We start from the raw sequence: 25,016 nt of genomic DNA, 5'->3' as shown, positions 1-25,016 counted from the left end.
ACATTACATCATTAGTTTCTGATGTAGTGTTCCATGATTCATTGTTTGTGCATAACACCCAGTGCTCCATGCAGTATGTGCCCTCCTTAATACCCATCACCGGGCTAACCCATCCCCCCATTCCCCTGCCCTCTGAAACATAAAGTTGTCAATAGAAACAGTCCTGGAGTCCATAGTCTCTCATGGTTCATCTCCCCCTCTGATTCCCCCCGCCTTCATTTTTCCCTTCCTTCCCCCAATGTCCTCCATGCTATTCCTTATGTTCCACATATGAGTGAAACCATATGATAATTGACTTTCTCTGCTTGACTTATTGCACTTAGCATAATCTCCTCCAGTCCCATCCATGTTGATGCAAATGTTGGGTATTCATCCTTTCTGATGGCTCAGTAATATTCCATCGTATATATGAACCACATCTTCTTTATCCATTCATCTGTTGAAGGGCATCTCAGCTTCTTCTACAGTTTGGATATTGCAGACATTGCTGCTATGAACATTGGGGTGCAGGTGCCCCTTCTTTTCACTACATCTGTATCCTTGGAGTAAATACCCAGGAGTGCAATTGCTGGGTCATAAGGTAGCTCTATTTTTAACTTTTTGAGGCGCCTCCACACTGTTTTCCAAAGTGGCTGTACCAACTTGCATTCCCACCAACAGTGGAAGAGGGTTCCCCTTTCTCCACAACCTCTCCAACATTTGTTGTTTCCTGCCTTGTTAATTTTTGCCATTCCAACTGGTGTAAGGTGGTATCTCAATGTGGTTTTGATTTGAATTTCCCTGATGGCGTGGGATTATTTTAAAGATTAAATGAGATAAATTGTGTCCGAGTTTGGAGTTCATGGTAAATATGTGACAAATATTTGTTGAATCCAAATATAAGGCTGTTACATAGGATATTGGAAAAAGCAAAAACTCAGGCATTGGGTATAAATAATAGGGATTCTCTGGTAGCTCGTGATTTGGTACATTTCTGTCTCAGTTTGCTCATTTGTAAAATGGGGATAACATTAGCCACTACATGAGGAAGTAGGCCAGGTGCACTAAAGTGACCATGGAAAATGGCTAATCCAGCACCTGCTATGAAGTCTCCATATAATTAATATTAGAACTTTTTGCTTAACATTAATTTTTTTATGTGCTCTTACACAGATGCATTATGTTCTCATTTTCTGAAGCTTTAGGGCAAAAAAGCACTGCTACATTTAATCCATCTTCTCTCCCCCACACATGCACTCCCTCCTTCCTGACCATTTTCCTTTCTCTGTTTTCTTTCTGCTTTAGGCTCAAGTGGATTAACTACTTCTGAGCATTAGAGACTGAGATGAATCCTCCCAAAGAAATCTCATCACAGATGGTTCGGAGCCATGCTGATTAGAATGCTTACTGTTCCAGCACCAGGACATGTTTAGAGGTGACAAAGATAAAAACATTTCTTTTTTAAGCTGAGGATTTCCCAGAAGGTGATAGGAAAAGAGTCTAAATCAAGGTTACAAAATGAATACATTATCTGTTTGATGTTTACCCATTGGCAGGTCTTATAAGTTAAGAAGAAATAATATCTTTGATTTAAAATCAGTTATGAACAAAATCCGATGGCATTGAGTGTTTGCATTTGATAAGCTCCCCAAAGCCTAACTCTCAAAGTCAAAGATTTTATATTTCCATTAGTTTTCCTTTTTACCATTCTACCAATGTAATGAAAAGTGTGCTGGACTCAGAAAGAGGTTCTGGACAGCTGCTTATTAACTTTGCAACCTTGGGCATTTCACAGAAACGTGGGCATGCCGTTTATTTGCAAAGTAAGAGACTCAGTGCCCCTTATGTCATCCCTTCTCTTCTGGTCCTACTGTTCCTGTCCTGTCCTGTCCTGATCTGGTCCTCAATATTGCTCTCCAAGGCAATTAAAAAAAAAAAATCCTTCTTCCAGGATTACCCTTTTCAGTCAACAGTCCTGGAATTATTTTTTTGTAAATGAAAATGTGATATATTTTTTTAAAATCTTCAATCCTTGACTATGGCAGAGGTCTTCTTAATCTGCCACCTCTCTGCAGAAACCAACCATTATAAATAAGCTCGTGTGGTATTTAAGAATGAAATTTGTATTAGCTGCTGTGGCAGACACAGTTAAGTGTGTGCTGTGATACTTCCTTGTGTCCACTTAGATTAGATCGAAGGCAAGTGGCTCATTCTAGCCAATGGCTGTCTGCCACCAAGGCTGTTAAGAGGCAATATACTTCCTCCTCTCCTGGGTCAATGACCTCGAAGACTGTGGGATCCTGCTGACATAGGTACAACTAGGAAGAGGGATGTTCTATCTCCATTGGACTACGTGTGAGTGAGAAATAAACCATTATGATGCTCCACCATGGAGTGTTGGGGGCTTCTTTGTTATCACAGCACAGCATAGCATATCCTGACTAATGAAGTTGCCAATATTTTCAAATTCAGAGGTTTTACATAAAAACTGTAAATCCTAGTTTTATTTGAAAAATCCAAAAATCTCTGATGTGGGGTTGGAACACTTGACTGGTAGTAAGTGACTGTACCTTGAGCCTAGCTGGAACATGTGATCTCACCCACCACTGCCTTTCCCCTTTGTCTTATTTCCATTATCTGCTCAACTATTGTTCTTCTTCTTTTTAAAAAAAGATTTTATTTATTTATTTGAGAGAGAGAGAGAGCATAAGCAGGCAGAGGGGCAGAGGGGCAGAGGGAGCGGCAGACTCCCCACTGAGCAGGGAGCCTGATGCGGGACTCAGTCCCAGGACCCTGGATCATGACCCCAGCCGAAGGCAGATGCCCAACCAATTGAGCCACCCAGGTGCCCCCGCTCAACTAATGTTCTGTGTATTTGAGTTTACAACCCCTGACCTACAAAATATAATTCGACCTCCTAATATGGCATAACAGGCCCTTCCTGATTTGAACTCATTTCTCCTTATAATCTTGCACCAAATGCATCAGCAATCTTGTATAAGTTAAAGTTGCTCAAAGATTTCATTGTATTCCGTGCCTCTAGCATTTTGGGTGTTCTGGTCTCTTGGCCTCTACAGTCCTTGCTGCATTGTTCATTTGGTGGCTCCCTCTTCATTTTTCAATATCCACCTCCTCTGTTGCCTTTGTGGGAAATCTTTCCCATGCCTTTCTTGCATTTCTCCCAACCGGGACGATTTCTCCATTTTGACACTCACCCCTTTGCTCTGTCTTATTTATGTTCTAATTTCCAAACCCAAGCACGGTGCCTGGCACAGAACAGGTGCACAGTCTATGCTAACAGGATGACTGTCGAAGCATGGCATTTATTTTTCAAATTTCAGAGCAGTGCAGGCACATGGTAATGATTCAAGTAGTACAGGAAAGCTCACGTGGAGTGAATACTCCCCCCTCCCCATTCTTAATGCCACTACTTAGAAACAGCCTCTTTTTCATACCATTTCTGCCTTATTTATTCCATTGTTGGCCTCCATTACTCTAAGTATTACATTTGAAACAGTATTTCTTGGTTTATTGTTTTCCTTCCTTCTCACCCACCTCTCCTCAGCATCTGAGAGCACTACTGCTAAGCTTTATGCTCTGCCAGTTGCCTTTGTAGCACTAATGATAAGTGTGAGTTCTGTTTTCTGTTCCTCTTGATGGTGTCTCTTAAATTTAGCTTCTCCTTTCCTTCCCTCCAATTCTCCCGCCTGCCCCCGTAGCCTCATTCTGTAAGCAACACTAGCTGTTGAGGATGTTCATATTTATACTATATTTTCACCCTAATTAGATCTTCTCTGATTTATTTATTCATTTGGCTCAATGACTTTGTCCTCACTGTGCAAGCAGACATACCTCTCCCAAACCTTCCTACCTCCCCCTCTGTACCCTTGCCCCAAGCCGCCTTCCCAGTCAACCCAGCTCTGACAAAAGCAGGGAACAACCCTCTTCTCCTCTGAAAGCTTCCAGCCCAATCTGTTTTCCCTGCCTTGCAATCCTATTTTCTCTGTTATTTCCTAAATCATCATGAAAGCAGGGCAGCTGAGAGCTGAGTCAGGGACTGTCCCAGGCACTCTGCGTGTGAAAAGAAATATGTCTTGTAAGATACGTAAATCAGGAGTCAACATTTTTCTTTATAGACACAGATTAGACTTAATGGGCTGAATTAGTAAATCCAGAAAGGGGCCTGTCCTAGAGCCAAGTCCATCATTTTTATAACAATGTGGTGTTTTTGGAGCTTAATTCTGTAGTCCTTATAACTCGGAACTGTTAGGCTCACTGAGGAGGCAACCACTATAAGGGAGGGATGGATAATTATTTTTTTCTACTTCAGTTTTTACAGTGTAATTAGCCCAGCATTAGAAGGTTGGAGTCTTGGATTCCTGATCCAGAACTACCAATTGTTTGGCTGTCCTAATCAAGCAAAGGGCCTTAATCTCTCTCTGAAGTTCTCTAACACTTGAGAAGTCTGGGTGAAATAATTTTCCAGGTCATTACCAATCCTAGTTGGCAATGATATCACTCCCTTGGTGAAGATACTGTGGACTCCTTATTCATTTCAGAGTCACCTGTGGGTACCATAGATAAAGGGGCTCTGGTGACTTTCTGAATGAGTATCTGTTGTTTAATCTACCTAGCATTTATTCTTCCCCCTTTTGGTAACCTAACTGTGACTTTCCATGGAAATACTCTCTACCTATCCACATATGTAACATTGGTGGGGCTGACTACAACCTCCAGCTCTGGATAAGCATAGGACTCAGCCTTGGCTAAGTGGCACATTTCACCAACCTGGCCACAAGATCAAGCTCCGGATGGGCATGGATAAGTCCGAGTGACTCACACTATTTTTTAGATGTGCTCTGGGAGAGACTTCTTGGAATAGAACCAATACTGAGACTGCACAGTTGAGAAATGGATTGAAAACCTTGCCCTCATGTCATCTCTTAATTTGAATTCTCTTGAAAGCAGAGCCTGAGATGAGAATTTAGGTTCAGGTAGTTTATTTGGGAACATTCTTCCAGGAAGAACGAGTGAGGAGATAGGGAGGGTGGGAATGGGGAAAAGGAGAGCCAAAATAAGGGTGTATTTTCATGTTTTGAGAAACATCTACTGAGGATGTTCTCAATCCTAAGAAAGTGGTACAAGAAGAGACACTTTCCCCCCAAAAAACTCTGAATATTATTTTACAGATAATGATGCCTATGCTTGCTGTAGTTGGTTTGTGGTCAGTGTGCTACTGAAGCTCACACGGGGAGGACAGAGTTAGGAAAGCCAAGAAAATTGGTGTAAAGTCATGCCAGAACCTTGATACTTGTTGCCTACTCTTCTCTGGACTAATTATTAATGAAATAATCACATTTTGTTGTTGGTTAAGCTGGCTTGTATTGGAGTTACCCTATAGCCAAAATTATCTTGACTGATAATACTTATTACTGAATGCATTAGGATGAGGAGGGAAGAAGAGATGTCAAGGCCATCATGAGGTTTTAACCTTTGTGTCTGGGCTGATTATGAAGTCATTCATTGAGATAAGGAGCACTGTAAGAGGCACAGACTTGGAAAGTGGATGATAAATTTAGTATTTAATATATTATATTTGAGACACCTGCCTGACACTCACTTGGAGAAATCCAGGGAGCAACCTGACACGCAGATGTGGATCTCTGGGTTTAGACATAGTTTAGGGTACCACATACATGATGGTGAGAGTTGAAATGTCTGATGGCTGAGACCACTCATGGAGAGATGGCCAGGTGGGCACACAAAGACATAAATCAGCAGAGATGTATTAGAAGCCCTTGGAAGTCATTTAATGAAAGTTGATGTGCTTGAAGGAAAGTAATCCAAATTAGATGTATGAGGTGATGGACTCTAAGAAATGAGATCTGACTCATACCTTGTTCCTTGAGAATTTCATCCCAATGAACTGCAGGTCAAGGTGGGCCCCAGAAAAGAGATAAAGTAGGATATGTCACCCACGTTTCTCCCAGGCGATGGCTGTGCACTTTGCAGTTGGGCCTCGACGAGAGCATGATAGAGCAGAAGAATAGAGAGAGAGAGAGAATGGATGTGCACAAGGTCCTCAATCTCTGCCAGGCATCACACATACCCTGTGCCATTTTACCCTGTGGTCACCCTGTGGGATAGACACTGTTGTCATATCCATTTTACAAGGGAAGCAAAGAGGCTGAGAAAATTTAAACAAGTACCCACAATCACATGCCAGCAAGTGACAAGACCCACAACCCAGAATCCAACTCTACCCAATGCAAACATCTTTGCCATCTCCACTATGATATGTAGTCTTCATTAGGGATATATTGTATATTCTTGTGGAATAATAATTTGTGTCCATATTTGTCTTCCTTGTATGCTGCTGATGGCATATTTCAAACTTATTTTCTAATTATGAATTACATAAGCAACCTAGTATAGTACATTATGAGTGAAATCTGCTTAATAATTGCCTATGAGGAAAAGAGAATTTCTTTTGAATAAATGTTGGCTAGATCATAGATTGATCCTTCATGATTATGATAACTTGGATTATTACTAAGCAGATAATTGCTCCCCTCACCCACTCACTGTGGGCAGAGTATATTTTCTGCCCATTAATGTTGGGCTTGGCCATATAGTCTATTTTGATAATAGGACGTTAATAGACATGAAACAAGCAAAGGCTTGAAATGTCCTTATGGGGGTGGGCTCAGCTGTCTTGCACTTCTAACCTTACCACAAGAAAAACCGGACCCAGGACACCTGCTGGTCCCAACTGAATGAGAGGCATGTGGGGGAGTGTTGCTCCACACAACCTGCAGGTTGAAGCAGAACAACCAGAGCTGCCTACAGAGCTGTGATTGTGTGACTGGACACTTACTATTCCATCTACTGAGTTCTGGGGTAGTTTGTTACGTAGCAGTAGCTGACTGATGCAAGTATTATCAATATAAATTACATTCATTGATGATTTTGATATATTCACTAATTCAATTACTATTTACTTGACAGTTACTATAGTGGGCTCAAAAAAAAAAAAAAAGAAAGAAACCTTATGAATACAACAGGCACAGCCATGTCATCATAGCCTAGTGGGGGAAAGAGCAAAAGGCTAAGTGTCAAAATGGAGAAATCATCCTGGTTGGGAGAAATGCAAGAAAGGCATTGGAAAGATTTCCCAAAGAAGTAAAATAGGAGGTGGATATTGAAAAACGAAGAAGGATCCACCAAATGAACAATGCAGCAAGGACTGCAGAGGCCAAGAGACCAGAATACCCAAAATACTAGAGGCACAGAATACAATGAAATCTTTGAGCAACTTCAAATTGTGCAAGACTGCTGGTGTGTTTGGTACAAGATTATAAGGAGAAATGAGTCAAGTCAGGAAGGGCCTATTATGCCGTATTAGGAGGTCGAATTATATTTTGTAGGCCAGGGGTCATAAACTCAAATACAGAATATTTAAAGAGGTATTTAAATAAAGTATTGTTACAGTATATTGTTAGAACTCTGATGGGGGATGGTAGGAGGGTATGGAAACCATAGCAAAGGCATCATCCCATTGTGGGTTTATGGGCAAGAGAGATTCTTGGAAGAAGCAAAATCTCATCTGTAATTAGAGGAGAAAGTGATATTAAAGTTAGTGGGGACAGGAGGACACCTGGGAAGGAGAGAGGGTTGGGGGAAGAGAGGATGTCACAAGCAGAAAGAAAAGACAGCATGTGCAGTGTCCCAGGAGACAGAGAGAATAAAGACTATCAGGGAATGTGAAAGCTTTTCAATAAAATGAAGGCAAAATGAGGAGTGGCAAAAGGATCAGGTTGGAGGGATGGCTAAGCTCAGAGTACACAAGTACTTGTGAGTCTTGTCAAGAAGTTTGGACTTCATGGGGCTCCTGGGTGGCTTAGTCAGTAAGCATCTGCCTTCAGCTCAGGTCATGATCTCAGGGTCCTGGGATCAAGCCCTGCATGGGCTCCCCGTTCAGCAGGGAGTCTGCTTCTCCTTCTTCTGCCCCTCCCCCTGCTCGTGCTCTCTCTCTCAAATAAATAAATAAAATCTTTGAAAAAAAGGTTTGGACTTCATAAAGAGAGAACTAGAGGATAAGAAATTGTCTTATTAAACTTTTAAAAATCTGAGTATTTTTCTTCTTCCAAAATTATAAATAACTTAGTTTATTCAAATAATACATTTTAAAAATTTTAAGGCAAAATAAAAAAAAATTAAAGATCTCTTCCAAAATCACCACGCCCACTCTAATGATGAAGCACTAGAGCATTTCTAATTAACCAAGAGCTCATTTTATGTTCCTGATCAGTGCGCTCAGAGAGCCATGTGGATAATTTAATGTGAGGGTGTGAATGTGTGCTTTCCTCTGCTCTTTACTGCATGCTTCAGACGTTGCCATGGGTAACCAAAATCTATTCCAGAAATTGACAGTTAGTTCGTGCTTACACAAAGGCGGGCAAAGAAGAAGAAAATCTTTCACAGCCTGTAATTTTCCCATGACCTCTCCTCTTGGAGTCATCCCAGGTCCCAATCACCCCACAAGCTTCTCCACCTGGAGACTAGAAACTCCACAAGGGCAGGAACTCTCACTCATGTTCATTCACTAAACCCCCAAGATATAACACAGTTCCCAGCACACAGTAGGAACTCAGTGTATATTTGTCGAATACATGAATAAATGGATAACTGATTGACTTGCTCATGTAAATCACAGTTGGCCAATCCAGGTCAGTTTCCTCTACTAGACGGTGAGTTTTTTTAAGTCATGAAGCAGGTGGTGTCCTTCTGTGTGCCTTCGGTACCTATCACTGTGCCCCACAGGTAACATACATGGCAGATGCTAAGGTCTTATTGGATGGATGGATGGATGGATGAATTGGTGAATGAATGAACGAATGAATGAGGTGAATTGCAAATACAGTATCTGCTAACCAGAGATAAGATGGAGTCCAAAAACTTAAGTAAAAACACAGAAACAGATTAGTTTCAGAAAAGTAGGTTAATAGCTGGTCAGTGTTTGAAAGACGTGGGCAAACAAAAGAACAAGTGAGAAGGGGGAAAAAGTAAGTAACCAAAAAAAAAACCAAAACAAAACGAGTGGATGAGAATACCTTGGCTCATTCTGTCCTGTACACCTGGGACAGTTTCCCAAATGCCCTCAGTCCTGGTCTTCTCTGTCAAGCTGTTCCTTCCTCAGTTATTAAGACTTAGCCTGGACACATCACTGTGAAGTTTAAAGTCCTGTAATGATAAAGGTGATAATAATCACCCAGACTAATTTATTTTTTATTTTTCCTTAAAGCCATATAGAAAGGGGGGAGGTATGGACAGAAAATAGATTTTCCCATCTGATTTCTTTTATACTGATGAGCCAAGACTTACGGCTTTTAGGGAAAGAAGACCCGGTCTGATGACCTTGACATTACCTGTGGTTTTGTAGAAATGTTGGGCTCCTCCCATTCTGTGGACTGCCTCTTTTAGAGTACACAGCTAGATGGCACATTTCCTTTGGGCGCCGAGGAGGACCAGAGAGATGTGCCTGGGGAGACCCTGACCAGCATGGTGGCACCCCAGGGTTTACAGTCCCATCCTGGATCACTGTGTCTCCTGATGGGCACTCTGAACTGAGTTTCAGTTTCCATATCTGATTGCAATTCTGGTAGCATGGAAGGGAGGAGACAGGAGTGGTCCATGTAGAGATTTCCGTGTCATTGCTGGTCAGTGAACGTCTTTCCGGTGCTAAGTGGGCTGTCTTTCACATTATGAAGACTGCTGATGAGAAAATGTCTCTGGTTTTATTTAGAGTGTGAACCATGTGTTTACTTGTTCATCCTAATTCAAATAACAGACATTGCCTCACCAATGTGCAGTAACACTCATCTTTCATTCACTCTGGAAATATTCCTCTGGGGAACACAGGTTTGTTCTGGGCTTCTCTAGTCCTGACGAGGTACTCTGCAAATTCCTCAGCTGGAGTTCTGGAATCCCTGTGAACTGAGCTGGTGATGGGGAAGCAGTATCTTTCCTTCCTCTTTTCCCCCCCGAACACTTATGGAGGGGTAACTCTGGGCACGGAGAAGGACCGGGGAGTATGGGACATTTATTGAGAATCTACATTGTGACAGGCATGTGCCCAATCATGTACTTTTTTTTTTTTTCAGCAAAACAACTGTAAGATAGATACTATTATTCTGGTTTTTCACAGGAGCAAATAAAGGCTTGGGAATATACATAACTTGTCCAAGTTCAAACATCTATTAAGCAACTAAGTGGTAAAGGTAGGACTCATACCTGAGTCTACTGACTCTTTCCCACAGAGCTGGCTGTCCCCAGAGTGGCTCTAGGATCTCATTTCTCATGAGGACAGTTAGGTGGTGCCAGGCTTCTTCTGGAGAAAGCAGTCCACATCCCAGCGACACCTAGATCTGGTGTCCACAGTCTCCTGTTCTCCTCTGTCACGGGCCGGGCATCATGGACATCTAGGTGCCATTGGAACCATGGCACCCCCCTCTGTTAGCAGGTCACAGTTCACCAATAAGCTCCCCCTGTGGCAGGGAAATCTGTCCATGGTACAACAAATCAAAGGCACTGTCTGGTAGGAGGGAGGGTTTTCTGAGAGGATTACACAAGGTCCCAGAAGCCACACTACAGACTCGGCCATCACTCTACTCATACCTGGCCTGTCCAACCAAATGAAAGTCCTAAAACTAATAGTACAAAGGGTCCCAATGAAGAGCCCCAGAGGCACGGAGAGGTTACAGCTGCAGGTTATGGTGGGAAGGGGAGATGGAGGGGCCAGGCAGTCAGGGACCTGGATGTCCCAGCTGTAAGGCTGGCCCCAGAAGGTCCAGAACCCAAACAACAGTGGATAAAGGAGCTTAAAGTGCAGGGCTTCTCCAGAGAGGCTTCTGTGAACCCTGAGGACAGAGCTTGTGAGCAAGGGTGGCAACACTACCTAGGGGACCCGAGCAACAAGTAGGGTAAGTGATGAGACAGAGGAGGTGGCGGGCGGGCGGGGGCGGTTTGGGGAAGGGGAGGCCCTTTAGGGGATGCTCCATGTGACCTGGAAGCTGAGAGAGAGCTGCATGAACAGCCCAGCGAAGAGTATTTCAGGGAGGAGGCATGGCAGTTCGGGGGAAGAGCTTGGAATGTCAGCTAACAGAATGGCAGTAAGTTCCCGGAATCCCACTTAGCGGGGAGCGGGGGGGTCAGGAAGAGAATGGGTGGAAATGAAAGAAGGGCTGGAGGCAAGGGTTACATCCAAGCATCTGAGGCATGGGCAAGCAGCTGAACTGAGTCTAAGAGTAATGGAAAGCCATTTTATTTTATTTTAAAGATTTTATTTATTTATTTATTTATTTATTTAGAGCACACACGCACGAGCAGGGGGAGGGGCAGAGGGAGAGGGAGAGATAGAATCTGAAGCAGTCTCCCTGCTGAACTCGGAGCCCGCGGGGCTCGATCTCATGGCCCTGAGATCATGACCTGAGCCAAAACCAAGAGTTGGATGTTCAACTGCCTGAGCCACCCAGGCACCCTAAAAAACATTTTTAAATATTAGAGTATTCCCTGAGTATTAATGTTATGAAAGGCAAGATTTACAAGGGTCTGAGCTAGAAAGTTTGCATGGCTAATAATTAGCTAGATCTGCCGGTTAAGCTCCCGTGCATGGGAGGAGTCAGGTGGAGCGAGGCCAGGTCTGACTCTAACATGCCCATAAACCCCACCCCAGAAACTTCCAGTGAGCACTCTCACCCCCTCTGGAGCACAAAGCCTGTGATCGGGCTCCCTGGGTTCCATTCCTGTCTCTACTCCTTACTAGCTGTGTGAACTTGGACAAGTTACTTAACCTCTCTGGGCTTTGCCTTCCTCATCTGTAACATGAGGATGAGAATAATAGGATCTGACATTGTGATATGAGCATTTCACGAGTTATCATATATGTTCATAGCAAAACTTGGCACACAGTAAGAGCTACATGAGTGTTAGCTGTTAGCATTACTCTGGTTACATCAGATTTTCAGGGCCAGTGGAGGAGGCAGACACACAGGAGGATCTTTTGTCCTCAATTTAGAGCTAAGGAGACATGATCTCACTTTGATAAATAAAAAAAAATACGTGCTCAGGTCCATGATACACCATGGAAGCAGTTATGCAAAGGTGACATCTGAATGCGCTTAAAGAGGGGACAGCACAGGACAAGGAGAACAGCCCCAGGTGACCAGCTGACAGAGGACTGGGACCGGGCTCCGGAGCGAATCCTTGGTGCTTCTCAATTTGCGTCAGTTTCTCTGCAAACTTGTGGCTTCTCCGTCTACCTGCTGTTGACTGTTTTTGGTACACGCCCAGCGAACTGCTCTGCGGGTCTGCCTGCTCCACATGGCATCACTTCTGCAGGCTGTCAGCACAGGGGCGGGGCGGGCTGTGGCTGCACTTGGGGAGCACAGGCGGGTTGTGCGGGCTCAGGATTTGCCCAGCTGTCCTCCCGAGAGCCTTGGTTTTGCCTTCTGTCCAGGGGAATAACCCTGCTTGCCTCGCAGGATAGCCATGAGGAATGAACCCTGTGACGCCCGCAAAGCACCTGCTGGTCACATGTGGTCAATGTGTGTCTCGGCCCTTGCCTTCCGCCACTCGTGGCCAAGTTCCAAGTAAGGAAATAGCTGAAGGAGGGTCTTCTTTACTCTGTAGAAGCTGCAAGTAAGTCACAATATTCTCATTAACACCGATGGGAAAGTTTGCAGAGTCACTGGGAAGATTTATTCATTCAAAAACCATTTCTTGACCACTTACTCTGCAATAGCTCCTTCATATATATTGAGTTCTTGCAACAGCCTTACTAGATGAATGCTATTATTACCTCCATTTTAGATGAGAAAGCTGAGGCTCAGACAGGCAGAGCACACTGGCCCGAGATTGGAATTTGGAGGTGTCTGATTCCAAAAAGTTAGCTTTAGATGACCTCCTGCGAGCCTCTGTCTTTTGCAACCTCCCACAGCACCTCACCTTTCAGGAAGCTGGTTTTTCTTTCTGTGTCACGTCCACTATGAAGGTGTGATGTTCAGTGACTCATGGCAAGAGAAGGCCACCATCTAGGACAAAACTGGGAAAGAAGCAACATCTGACTCAGGAGAGTTTCCCACTCACCCTTACACCCCACCCTAGGGAGAAGGCTGAGCAGGGCTGTCCAACTTCAGAAACGAAAATATTGCGTGTTACATTTTATCTGTAAGCCCTAAGGTGAAGGAAGCCTCTGTGTTGGGCAGGGGATGGGTTCAGAGGAGAGCAGGGGAAGGGTCTGCTTGGACCTTAGGGCTAAGCATCCCTCGCTTGTCCATGCTCAGTCCAGGATGGCAACGCCAGGAGAGAAAACCCAGAGAAAGTGTAGGGAAAGCAGGATGCACAGGTCTTAGGACCCACTTCCCCGTTAGAACTTTGGGACAAGACTCCCCGCAGGGCACCCACACACCAGCACGTGGCCCCGGGGAAGCTGGGTGGGTGGCAAGGGCCCAGGGTGGATTCAGGAAGAGCTAAGAGGGGGCCAGAGGGAGCACTCCAAGGCCCCTCAGCTCCAGCCGTGCAGAAGGGAACACACATCTCTGTTTGCTCCTGAGGAGACAAGGCACACAGTAGCTGAGGCTAGAGAGCCAGGAGCCAGCATGGGCCATCCTGCAGATTGCTGAAGCCGCTGGCCTCGGTCCTGAGCCAAAGCAGAGAAACAGAGCTGAGATGGGCCTAACAGAAAAGAGGAGAGGAGCCTCCTCACTGCCCTCTGTCTGCATCACCAGCCCCAGATCTTAGCAGCAAATGTCAGCCTTGCGACGAGCAGAGAAAGTGACCTCCCTAATTAGACTATGAGGACTCCTAAGCACAAGGCCCCACCCTAGGACCCAAATTTTCTCTATCTAGGCCACCACTAAAATACTGACATTCCCTCTTCACAAGACCCCAAAATGGCCAGGAGGGGGGAGAATCTCAGAAAGACTGAGGAATTTTTTACATAGCAGAGACATTCTAGAAAATTAGAGGATGAGTTAGCCATTATCGGCAAGTTGAGATACACGGAGTGAGTGTGTGTTTCCTCTACCCAGTGGGATGGAGGCCCAGAGAAAAGGGGGTTAGATGCAAAAAACAAAGAGGATATGCTTGTTGAACCCCCTGTTTGTAGTTTATTAACTTACTGCCCCCACTATGTGGGAATGAGGAAATACATTTTTGGCAGAGTGAAAATGCTGTTCAGAATGACCACAGAGACTCAAAGAAATAATGGAGGCACTATGGCTTTGGTGCTTGATATGGCAATGGGAAATTGAGAATTGCTGTCCCCCAGCACCACACTGTTCTCAGTGGCAAGGATTGTTTCATGGAGAACCAGTCTCAGGGCTATGGTGACACAGAGGAAGGCTTTTAAGTTGGCTCTCTTTAGATAGGAGGAGTCCCATGGGTTAGAGGGGCAGGAAGAGGTCATCCAAATGTGAGGCCATGGGACATAGCCTGTAGACATGTTCAGTAACAGCGAGTGGGCTGGTATGCCAGAGAGTCTCGATTATACTCGGGGGCTGGTAGCAAAACCCACCTGTCCAGGTTTCCTAAAGAAGCTCAAATGAAAAGGATCCAAACAGGGACTCTGGTGGAGGTGGGATTTGAACCCAGGCATTCTGGAGCCAGAGTTCACATTCTTCACCGTTCATAGCAGTGGACACTCGATCATCATTTATCAGTTGAATGGATGTATGAGTGATCAGGTGGCTCTGAGTTGCTAGAAATGGGTCCAAAGATACCGTGAAAGCCAAACAAGGGAAGGTAAGCACACACAACAGTGCTGATAGGAGCCCACACAAAATTCTGCTGGACAAGGAGGTGCTGCTGCACCCCTCTTACTGGCTCCCACTCTTCATGAATGCTCCTATCTCATGTTTTTAGGGGTGCTGTAAAAGACATCTGACTAAAAGTCTCCAGACTAACGCTATGGTTCAGCCATGTCAAGAATAGTAATTATCATCGATTTCATATCAGCCTCATTTCTGGTCTTGCACGGGGCTCTGCCCCAACCCCACCTGAGCCTCCAGGTCACTGTCACCTCCCAGCAGGACTAAGACCCCACCTTGGGTTTCCTTGCCTAAAAGAAAAAGTCATAAAAAAGAGGGGTTGATTATCCACATAAGACAGGTTAGATGGGGCTCAGCAAACCTCAAGGAGTACTCTGGAGTCCTGCTGAAAACCTCATTTCACCCTCAAAATAACCACTGAGATTGGTGATATGATCATTGTAGTTTGGAGGATTGAGAAACCAAGGCTGAGAGAAGTTACATAATTTGGATGAGATGGTAGAGCTTCCTAGTAGTAGGGTAGGACTTGAATGTAAGTTCTCGTGAGACACAGACCCAAACTGTCAATCTTTTTGTCATGTTCTCTCCCCATGAGGCCAACCTTGTGGCAGGGGCCATGTCTATACAACATTTGAGCTGAAGGACACAGAACTTGGATTGAGGGAGTGGAGTGAGAGTTGCCTAAGCTTAATAATTCACTGATTCATAATCTACCATTCAATATTTGTTCATCCCATTATTGTATTTGCTGCTAGTCATGATTAATCAAATATGAGATATGGTGTTTACAGAGTTAAAAACCGATGCTCCTGTCCTCTTTCCTTCTTTGGTCCAACAACATTTGTATTTTACCCAAAGGAATGCAGTCAACCTTGCCCAGAGATGTTGACTCTAGATGTCCTTATCTTATAAAATGACAAACTTAATCCCTCTCTGCACACAAAGTTAGCATGGCAACTAAATCTAAATAAAATCTAACTTCCTATAGATTTTACCACACATTACCACTTTCATACTCAAGAATGATTCCCAGCTATTTCTGTTCATTGAAGGAATGGATGTTTGGATTTTTTCTAACATTTTTCATTTGAAACACCATGAGGGAACAAAGAGACTTCATTATACCTAAGGGTATGGCATCAAATGCAAAGACTGTCACTTAAGGAGATGTTTTTAGGAAGAAGGGAGAGCCAAGATCGGTGGACGGACTGCAAGTTTAGAGCACTAGGCTGATTCTGGGTTGGTTGAGGGAATGGGTGGGCCCAGTAGCAATGTCTCAGGGAAGCAGGAGGACTCCTCAGTGGAGGAGGTTGGATATAATGGGCCTAGCCTGGCAGCAAGAGCCCCTGGGCAGCTGGGAATACATGCTCTGAGCCAGGCAGGTAGGAGCATCATGCTCCTGATGGAGAACACAGGCCAGTGTAGATGCTACTGAGAGTAGAAGGGCAAGAGGCCAAGAAAACAGAGTCAAGTTAGAAATGAAGTCATGAAAGCCAAGGGAAATGTTTAGGTGGCCAGTCCTTGGTGCAGACATACCACAAGAGGCCATGGACCAAGCCCAAGTCAGCAGCCCTGGTTTGAGGACAGTTGTCTGGGATCCATCTGCTGCAGGAGTGGGATCGCTGCCATCTTGTACACACTTTGCTCACTATTGGCCCAGGGACCAACTGGGGCAGCTTCTGCAGGGGGCAGGTCCTGACTGCCTGAGGCTGGGTGAGGGTGGCAAAGAGAGAAGTGACAGTGTCTACACAGCTGGCCAGATCTGAGTTTCTGCACCTGATTCATTTTTGAAGTATTTTGCTTCCTCCAAGTCGGACAACACCTTCACTGAAATCCACCCAGTTGTCTAAGCAATGAGCCCAGTTACCTTAACCATGTTACAGACCAAATTATGAGGGGCTCCTACTTCTTTGCCCAGCTTAGAAATGCAGTGGACTGGAAATGATCTCCTTGTTACCCAGAGTGTAGCAGGGGGCAGGGATCAGCAGCATTGGCATCACCCAGGAACTTGTTAGAAAATGGGCACAAGAGACTCTACTTCCTGTGGTTGGGAGGATGATTAACAGGATACCATCTATATAAAATGACTTCATATGGTGCCTAAGAAACGGCAGATGGTAGACGCATGTGGGAGTCGCGGTCCTGGTGATCCTAGTGCTGGTAATCCCCACTGCCACCCACCGCGGCCTCTGCAAGCTCTCCCTTAGCCGGTTCAGCCGCAAGACTCCGTGGGAACTGACTAGGAGTTGGGAGGGAAGACGGAGTGAGTGGGGCGCACCAGATTTGGACAAAGGCTGTGGAAGCTTCTGACCAGCACGAATATCCCACTCCCACCCTCACCCCCCTCTGTCCCTTGCTGGTGGACAGTGATATATTCACCTGTCATCAGAGCAGCTCTGATTCCAGGTCCAGACTACACCCAGCAGCAGGGGCAGGGGTGTTCTGGAAAGGGTCTAGCTGACTTCAGCCTGGGAGTTACTCTCCCTTGCCTTAGGCCACTTTGCTGTACACTAGCTATTAAGCTGCCATCACTGGGCCTGGGGCTCTTGAACCTTGGCATTCACCAAAATCAGCTGGAGAGCATCTTAAAAATGCAGATTCCTGGATCCTTCTCCCTGAGATTGACTCAGTAAGTATGGGATGGGGCCTAGCTTCAGGGGAGACTGATGCTACCTGTCCACAGACTACATTTTGACCAGCACTGCTCTAGAAGATTCGAATGAAGGTGGTCTGGGACCACACTTTGATTCACACTAGAACTATTTAGTGTAGGCTCTAACTTATTTTCCCCACGCTGTGCCCCCCACCTGCTCAACCCAGTACCTGACACAGACAGGGCCTCAGTGGGTAGTAGTTGAATGGAAGAACTCCCACCAATCTGCAGCATCTCTGTTAGTCTTTGCAGAACTGGAAACTTACCCTGACATATTTTCCCAGAGGCTGGGACCTAGCCTCTTGCCCAGTGTATGAGTTTCCTGGGGCTACTGTCACAAACCACCACAAACTGGGGGGCTTCAAACAGTAGAAATATGTTCTCCCACAGTTCTGCAAGCCAGAAATCTGAGATCCAGGTGTCAGCAAGCCCTGTTACTTACAAAGGCTCTAGAGGAGAATCCTCCCTGGCCTATTCTTAGCCATCCTCAGCCTTCCTTGGCTTGTAGCTACATCTCTCCTGTGTCTGCCTCCATGTTCACATGACCTCTTCCCCGGGTACATTTCTGTGTGTCCTGTCCTCTTCTTGTAAGGGCACCAGTCATTGGATTCAGGGCCCACATTAACCCAGGACAGCCTCTCTTGACTTCATTAGATCTTCATAACCTGATTTCCAAATGAGGTCTCTGAGTTTCCAGATGGATATGGATGGGAGGAGCACTATTCAACTCACCACAGTTGATAGGGCAGATCTGGGCAGGACACCTCTGCATTCTTTCTGTACATCCCTCTTTCCTCTACTGAGCCTCTGGGCTCCAAACAACATTTACCCTTGATGCTGTGTGACTCTTGCTTTCTGTTTCCACCTGCCCTGCCCAGCTGTGTGCCCCCTGTCTCTCTTGGGGTGGATCTTAGACTTTGAAGTCACATAATTCCTTGCACTGGATCGCTTCCTTCCTTGACACCCTCCTAGACCTCCATCTCAGCTATAGTTCTCAAACTGGGACAACAGGAGATGAAATGGACCGGGAATATGAAGTTTAAGGAAAGAAGGCAAATATTGCTGGGTTGCAAATTTTTCTGAAAGATCTTCGTGGAAAATCAATTTTGAAGAGATCGATTGATGAACATTTTTTTTTTAAGAATAAACATTAGAGTCTTCAAATACATTTTAAGCTTGCATTATGCTGCTGGGGTGACTTCTTTCTGAGACTTCTCAAAGTTCTGGAGATATGAGTCTCACTGGGTCTAAAATCAATATGTTGGCAGGGTGTCCTTCCTTCTAGAAGTGCTGACAAGAACTCCCTTCCTTGTCTTTCCCAGCTTCTAGAGAGAGGCTGCATCCCTTGACTCATAACCCCTTCCCCTGTCTTCAGATCCCTCTCCCTGAGTCCCTCTTTCATGAATAAAGACCCATGTGATTATGTTGAGCCCCTGAATAATCCAGGATAATTTTTCCATCTCAATCATATCTGCAATGTCCTTTTTGTCATGTAAGGTAATACATTTGCAAGTTCTGGAGAGCAAGACCCTAACATCTCTTGGAAGGGAGTGGAGAGGGAATCAGGACCCGGACATCTCTGCACATCTGTGGGGGGAAGGCTTACTTTATTCTGCCTACCACAACGACCAGAGCTCAAAGTCCCCTCCTGAGCCACCTTCAGCCAACGACACAGCAACACAAAAGGCACAGGAACTCCATCAGTGTAGGAGACCATCACAAGGGCTGGGCTTCGTCTTACCTATGGACCTGTGGCTAGGCCAAGACCTCCTTCCCAGCGTCCTCCTAATGCACAAATGAATGGGTCCCCAGGGAAGCCATCAACCCACTCACCAAATGTGCAAGGAAGTGAGTTGCCATCTCAGAATAGCTCTGAAGGTGCAAGAGCAGAGTGTGTGAAGGCAGGACAGGACTTGGAAGATGATTTTGACAAAGGGAATGTGTTCATCAGTGTGGCAGCCATGCTTCCAGGCATGGGGGAGGCAAAGCACAGATGTCGCGAGTTCCCATTCTCTGCTTGTGTGGAGAGTGGCCTCCTGCTATGTGTGCCTGGGGGTCAGGTGGGGGAGAGAGAGGGGTGGTGGGACATGTGCAGTGTGGCTCATATTTCATGTTTTCATTTCCCAGAGGCATCAGGAGTCACTGTGTGCCAGGCACTGAGTTTGGGACAGAGGAGCAGAAAGAGGGACAGAGTGCTCAGAGCCCAGCTAGGGGACACAGGTGACTGCAGTTAGGGAGGTGGGACCGAGATGGGGTGGCTGGGAAGGGGAAGAATGAACCTGAGCTGAGGATGGAAGTAGCGGCCCCCGCATGCCTAAGTGGGGCATTGGCATGACCAGAGCACTGGAGGGGACTGCTTGATGGGGAGTAGGGGATAGCTCAGTGTCAGGGGGCAGCATCGCTGTGAGGAGTCCAGACAGGGCAGCAGCATTAAAATCTCTTAAGAGTCGGGGCGCCTGGGTGGCTCAGTCCGTTGGGCATCTGACTCTTGATTTCAGCTCAGGTCGTGGTCTTGGGGTCCTGGGATCAAGCCCCGCATCAGGCTCGGCACTCAGTGGGGAGTCAGCTTGAGATTCTCTCTCTCCCTCTCCCCCCCTCCCCCAACCCAGCTCTCTCTCTCTCTCTCTGAAATAAATAAATAAAATATTTTTAAAAAATTCTCTAAGGGTCAGTACTTCTGGCTACTGACCTGCAGGGTGTTCTCAGAAAGCCCCTTGCTTAGGGTCATGTCTGATATAGGTCCCTGCACCTAAATTGACTTGAGGACTAAAGGAGAGAAATGTGTAAAGGGCCACTGTCCCTGGCTCCAGCCCAGTGCACTTGCATCTTATTAAAGTAGAGCTTCCAAGCACACCTCAGGCTTGCATTTTTTTTCTCAGTCCCTTGGGCTTTATCTGGGTCCCTTTGGGGGTCCCCTCCATGAAGACAAAGACCTCATCCACTGCGGGGCCCCTGTTGTCCAGGGCTCCGTAGACACGCATTGAATGAATAAACACACTCATGCTTGATGTATTTTTTAATGTGTCTCTTCTGTTTTATAAGAAGCTTCTGTCAAAGATGCCAAAACCACACCTATTAAGTATTTGGTTGAAGCAAAGCTGAGCATTAGGGTCAATAGGATCAATGGCAGTGAGGAAGAAAAATCCTTGGAACTTGAGGTCAGAGTAACCAGGTGGGAAGTTTGGCTCCATACTTACCTGGATGACAAGTTCCTTGAGCACAGAGTATTCCTGGTGCCTAGGACAGGGAGAAGCACTGAGAGTTTGAAGAATGCATAAGGGAGCATATTTGCCCTTCTTCCTTTCTAGTGTCTTTGCTTCAACTAGTTTTTTGTTCTTGAACCATAGAAAGTCTGAGCTGCTTTTATGTAGTCCTATTGCCTTTGTTCCTTGCATTCCTATTTATTTTTAGTGAAAAAAAAATGCATCTACTGTGATTATAGGTTGATTGTGCTATTTAGTGCCCCTTTCTCCCAGCCCAATAAAAGGGTGATTACTTAGAACTTTGATATATTCCTAGCTCTTTGGACCAAATGGGTGGTGGAATGTCCCTGCTCGCTGGAGTTTTCCTTTCTATCATGCAAAACAGCCCAGGGCTGTGGTGGCTTATAAAATCCTTCCATAGTCTTTGAATTAACAGACAGTGGCTGCTGCTAAAGAATTGGCCCATCGAGCTGATGTTCTCTGTCCCTGTTAGTGAGCATGAATTTCCAGCCTAGATTCACTTCTAATGGGAGTTTTCACTTTGTGGGGCGGAAAGCTAAGCTTGGCACAATTCAAGTGACTCTTTGTTTATGCCCATTTGCCTATGATGGAGAAGCCACTAATTTTCCAACACAGAAGCTGAGCATCTCTGTCAGTCACTTCTCCCAAACTGATTCCCCCACTTTCTCCTTTCTTTTTCTTCCTCCTCTCTGCCCTCCTGGATTCGAATCTGGTTCCTCCAATTACTTGTTGGGTGACTTTTGTTACATTATTTAACCTGCTTGTGTCCATTTCCTTTGTCTAAAGTGACAGTTTCCATTTACAATTTTTAAAAAGATTTTATTCATTTATTTGACACAGAGAGAGAGAGAGAGATATGGAGAGAGGGAACACAGGCAGGGGCAGTGGGAGAGGAAGAAGCAGGCTTTCGGCCAAGCAGGGAGTCCAATGTGGGGCTCGATCCCGGGACCCTGGGATCATGACCTGAGCCGAAGGCAGATGCTTCACCAACTGAGCCACCCAGGTGCCCCTACAATTCTATTTTTTTGAAAAGATTGATTTATTTATTAGAGAGAGAGCGAGGGATATATCAGAGTGGAGGGAGGGGCAGAGGGAGAGAATATTTAAGCAGACTTCCAGATGAGCATGGAGCCAGAGGTGAGGCTTAGTCTCACAACCCATGAGATCATGACCTGAGACAAAACCAAAAATTGATCGCTTAACTGAAGGAGACACCCAGGCGCCCCAATTCTATCTTTAATATTAAATAAGAAAATGTGTGTGTGGTCCTTGACAGCTTGTCTGGTGCTTAATACAGGCTTCATAACTGGGGGCCACTATCCACTCTGATTCCTTGATCCTCACCCTTGCTCTGGCCCCCTCTCTGTCTTTCTTTCTCCATAGAGACTCTTTCTTCTTTCTAGTATATAAATTCTTCCTCCCTCCCTCCCTCCCTTCTTCTTCATCTCCTCTTTGTAATTCAGCTCCAGTGACTACCTAATAATCAGCTTGACCAGAAGCTACATTATCATCCATCTGAAATGTTCAGTGGGTTCCAGGGCCCTTTGAACCAGTGAACATCAATCCAGAGTTGGTTTATTAGGGAACCGCTGTTTACGGCATGGGGACAGTATGGCCTTGTCTCCTGGCCGGTGGCCGCTGGATTGCAGGGGTAATTACAAAAGGGTTTATGTTTCTCTAATCAGGATGTAGGAGCATCAAAGAAACAAACCTCTTCATCTCGGTGAAGATTTTTCTTGGGACAAAGCAAGTAAGAAATATGCTTATGATGCCAGAACTTGCAGCCTCCCTTTTTCTGACTCAAGCAGAGGCTCATAAATTGTTTTCCCAATGTTTTCAGGCCAGCTGTTAGCCATGTTTGCTGACTCTCTGAATGACTGGCCAGCATGTTGGCACCTTGTTAATCACGGGAACGTTTCCTTTGCCTCTTTTTGGAGAGAAATTCTGCTTTCTGAAGGAAGACACCATTTGGCAAGTCAGAGTTTCATACCAAGTGATGGCCGCCCGTGGGCTCCTTAGCAGCCATTGCATTACTCCTTCAATCTGTGGCATTGTTTGTTAATATTTCCTCCATCTGAGGAAGCAGAGAAGTGTTTCAGAGTGATTTTTACATGTAGATGGCAAAACAGCCTGGTTTTCTTCCTTCTTCCACCCTGTGTGCATATATCCGTGTATGCAAAAGGAATACTTGGAAATGAGGTGTTCCTATCACCGTCTAAATGCGAGCACCCACACTCACTGACCCTCGTCGTGATCACCACGGGACAATCACAATGACATCACAGTCTAATAAGCTCAACCCTGCCTGACACAGTGCTGGGTCCAGTGCACACAGTAGGCACTCAGCTTGGCACAGTAACCCTGTGGGGGTGACCTTACTGTTCCCATTTTCTACATGAGGACATGAGGGGTGCAAAAGGGTATCAGGTAACAATATGAATGGGGGGAAAGGGTGGACATTGTTAAATAGCAAATGTGGGGTGCTGGCAGTGAGAGGGCCTGGCACCCCAGCACATAGGATCCAGGAGCGGCCCAAGGCAACCCCTATGAGCTGTGTGGTCTCAGACAGGGGGTCTCATCCCCTTGTTTACCTTAATGTGCTCCTCGGTGTGTGCAAGTGGGGAGGCCAGCCCGGTCCCGCTAACCTCACAAGTTTGGGGCAAAGACCAGGTGAAAGAACACGTTGTGAGGCGAGTTTATTGTTCTTCAGAACTTCAGAAGTTACTGTTATATCCTAACAGTTGAAGAGGCACTTAAGAGAAGGGAACTGGCACTTACGGAGTGAGCATTGCTATGACCTGCCAGGGCTCCAGACACCGTCCTGTGTGTTCTTTCCACAGAGCCCTATGGAAAGCCAGGCTGTACTCTGTTTTACAGACAGCAAACCTGCGGGTGTGGAGGTGAAGTAATGTGCTCAAAGATACACAGGAAATGAACAGCGAAAGTGAGGTCCGACCTTCTCTTCCCAACAATAGAACCTGGTTCTTTCTAGTACACCATACTCACAAAGTCAAGTGAGTGTGTTTCCACTCTCAAAAAAAAAAAAGAAAAAAAGGAAGGATGGAAGGGAGGGAGGGAGGGAGGAAGGAAGGAAGGGAAGGAAAGAAGGGATATAGGAAGGGGGGGAGGAGGGGAGGGAGGAAAGGAGGAAGAGAGGGTGGGAGTAGGGAGAGAGAGAGGGAGGAAGGAAGGAAAGAAAGGGGAAAAAAGCAAGCAACTCCTTAAGGGATATCTTTCTCAAATGTGTGCGGATATAATGTGGTTTGGTCAGATCACCTTCAACAATCTGTGTAGCTCTGGCCACATTCTTTGTTAAATATTTATTGAGTGATAGCTTGCTGTAGATACTGTAGTTGTTCAGTTGAGTTTTATTGACTCATCCCCACTCAGGCCTGCGGTGATGAATAGTGCAAATAAACCAAGCAGTAAGTGGAGAACTCTACTCATTCCACAGACAGACAAATGAAGGCTTTAGGGAAGTTACTGTAATTGCTCGTTTCCAGGTTCTGCCTCCTTGATGTTCCAGGAACCAGGTACGTGGTCTATTTGGCAGCTGAGAAGCAAACAAAACACAGTAGTTAGTGGAATGTGGACCATGTATTGAGAAACACCCAACCACTGGTCAAATATGGGCCTTGCAACTGGCACACCAGTGTTTGATCTTGACTGTTCTTTAATCAGGGATCTCTTGGGCCACAAGGCTCTCAGCTGATCTGAGCCCCGATTTTCTTGTCTGAGAAATGAGGATGATCACAAGTGCCTGCCATCTGTAAAGCACACAGCCCCGTCCTTGGCCACAGTAGGTCCTCAACTGGTGTGCCTTTCTCTTCCCCCATGCCGCTCCTGCCCCCAACCCCTGGTGGAACAAGGCTCCTGTCCAAATTCTGCAGAGCTGGGATCTTACACACTTATGTTTCCAGATGAAGCCTCCAAGCTGTTTTTTTTTTTTTAATTTTATTATGTTATGTTAGTCACCATACAATACATCATTGGTTTTTGATGTGGTGATCCACGATCCATTGTTTTCGTATAACACCCAGTGCTCCATGCAGTACATGCCCTCCTTAATACCCATCACCGGGTTAACCAATCCCCCCTCCCCTCTCCCCTCCAAGCTGTTTTGATGACTTTCCTCCACCTCCTTTTACAATGAAGTGACAAAGATTTTTTCTGGTTGTTTTGTTTTTCCTTTTTATAAAGTAGCCAAGCTAGCAAACCTCATGCAGTCTTGGCTCTGCAATACATTTCCATGCTAATTAATAGCAGCCTCAATTGGGTGAGTTTTTAGGAAAATAAATTACATACATTCAGGTGTCTGGTTTTTACCACCGT

General features: G+C 45.6%; 1 long non-coding RNA gene across 2 annotated transcripts in view; it reads left to right on the top strand.

Moving 5' to 3' along the window:
- Positions 1-25,016, top strand: part of LOC145720992 (uncharacterized) — a 113,768-nt gene that overhangs the window by 30,689 nt on the left and 58,063 nt on the right. For both annotated transcript variants that reach the window (XR_014144448.1, XR_014144447.1), the window contains exon 2: positions 1,285-1,414. This is a non-coding gene — a long non-coding RNA (uncharacterized LOC145720992). The remainder of the gene's footprint in view (positions 1-1,284; positions 1,415-25,016) is intronic.

The sequence above is a fragment of the Leptonychotes weddellii genome, chromosome 4 (genome assembly GCF_054177405.1).
Source record: "Leptonychotes weddellii isolate Sample4059 chromosome 4, ASM5417740v2, whole genome shotgun sequence".
In the NCBI taxonomy this organism is placed as follows: Eukaryota; Metazoa; Chordata; class Mammalia; order Carnivora; family Phocidae; genus Leptonychotes; species Leptonychotes weddellii.
The sequence above is the reverse complement of the archived record's forward strand: the minus strand, read 5'-3'. Positions and strand labels throughout refer to the sequence as shown.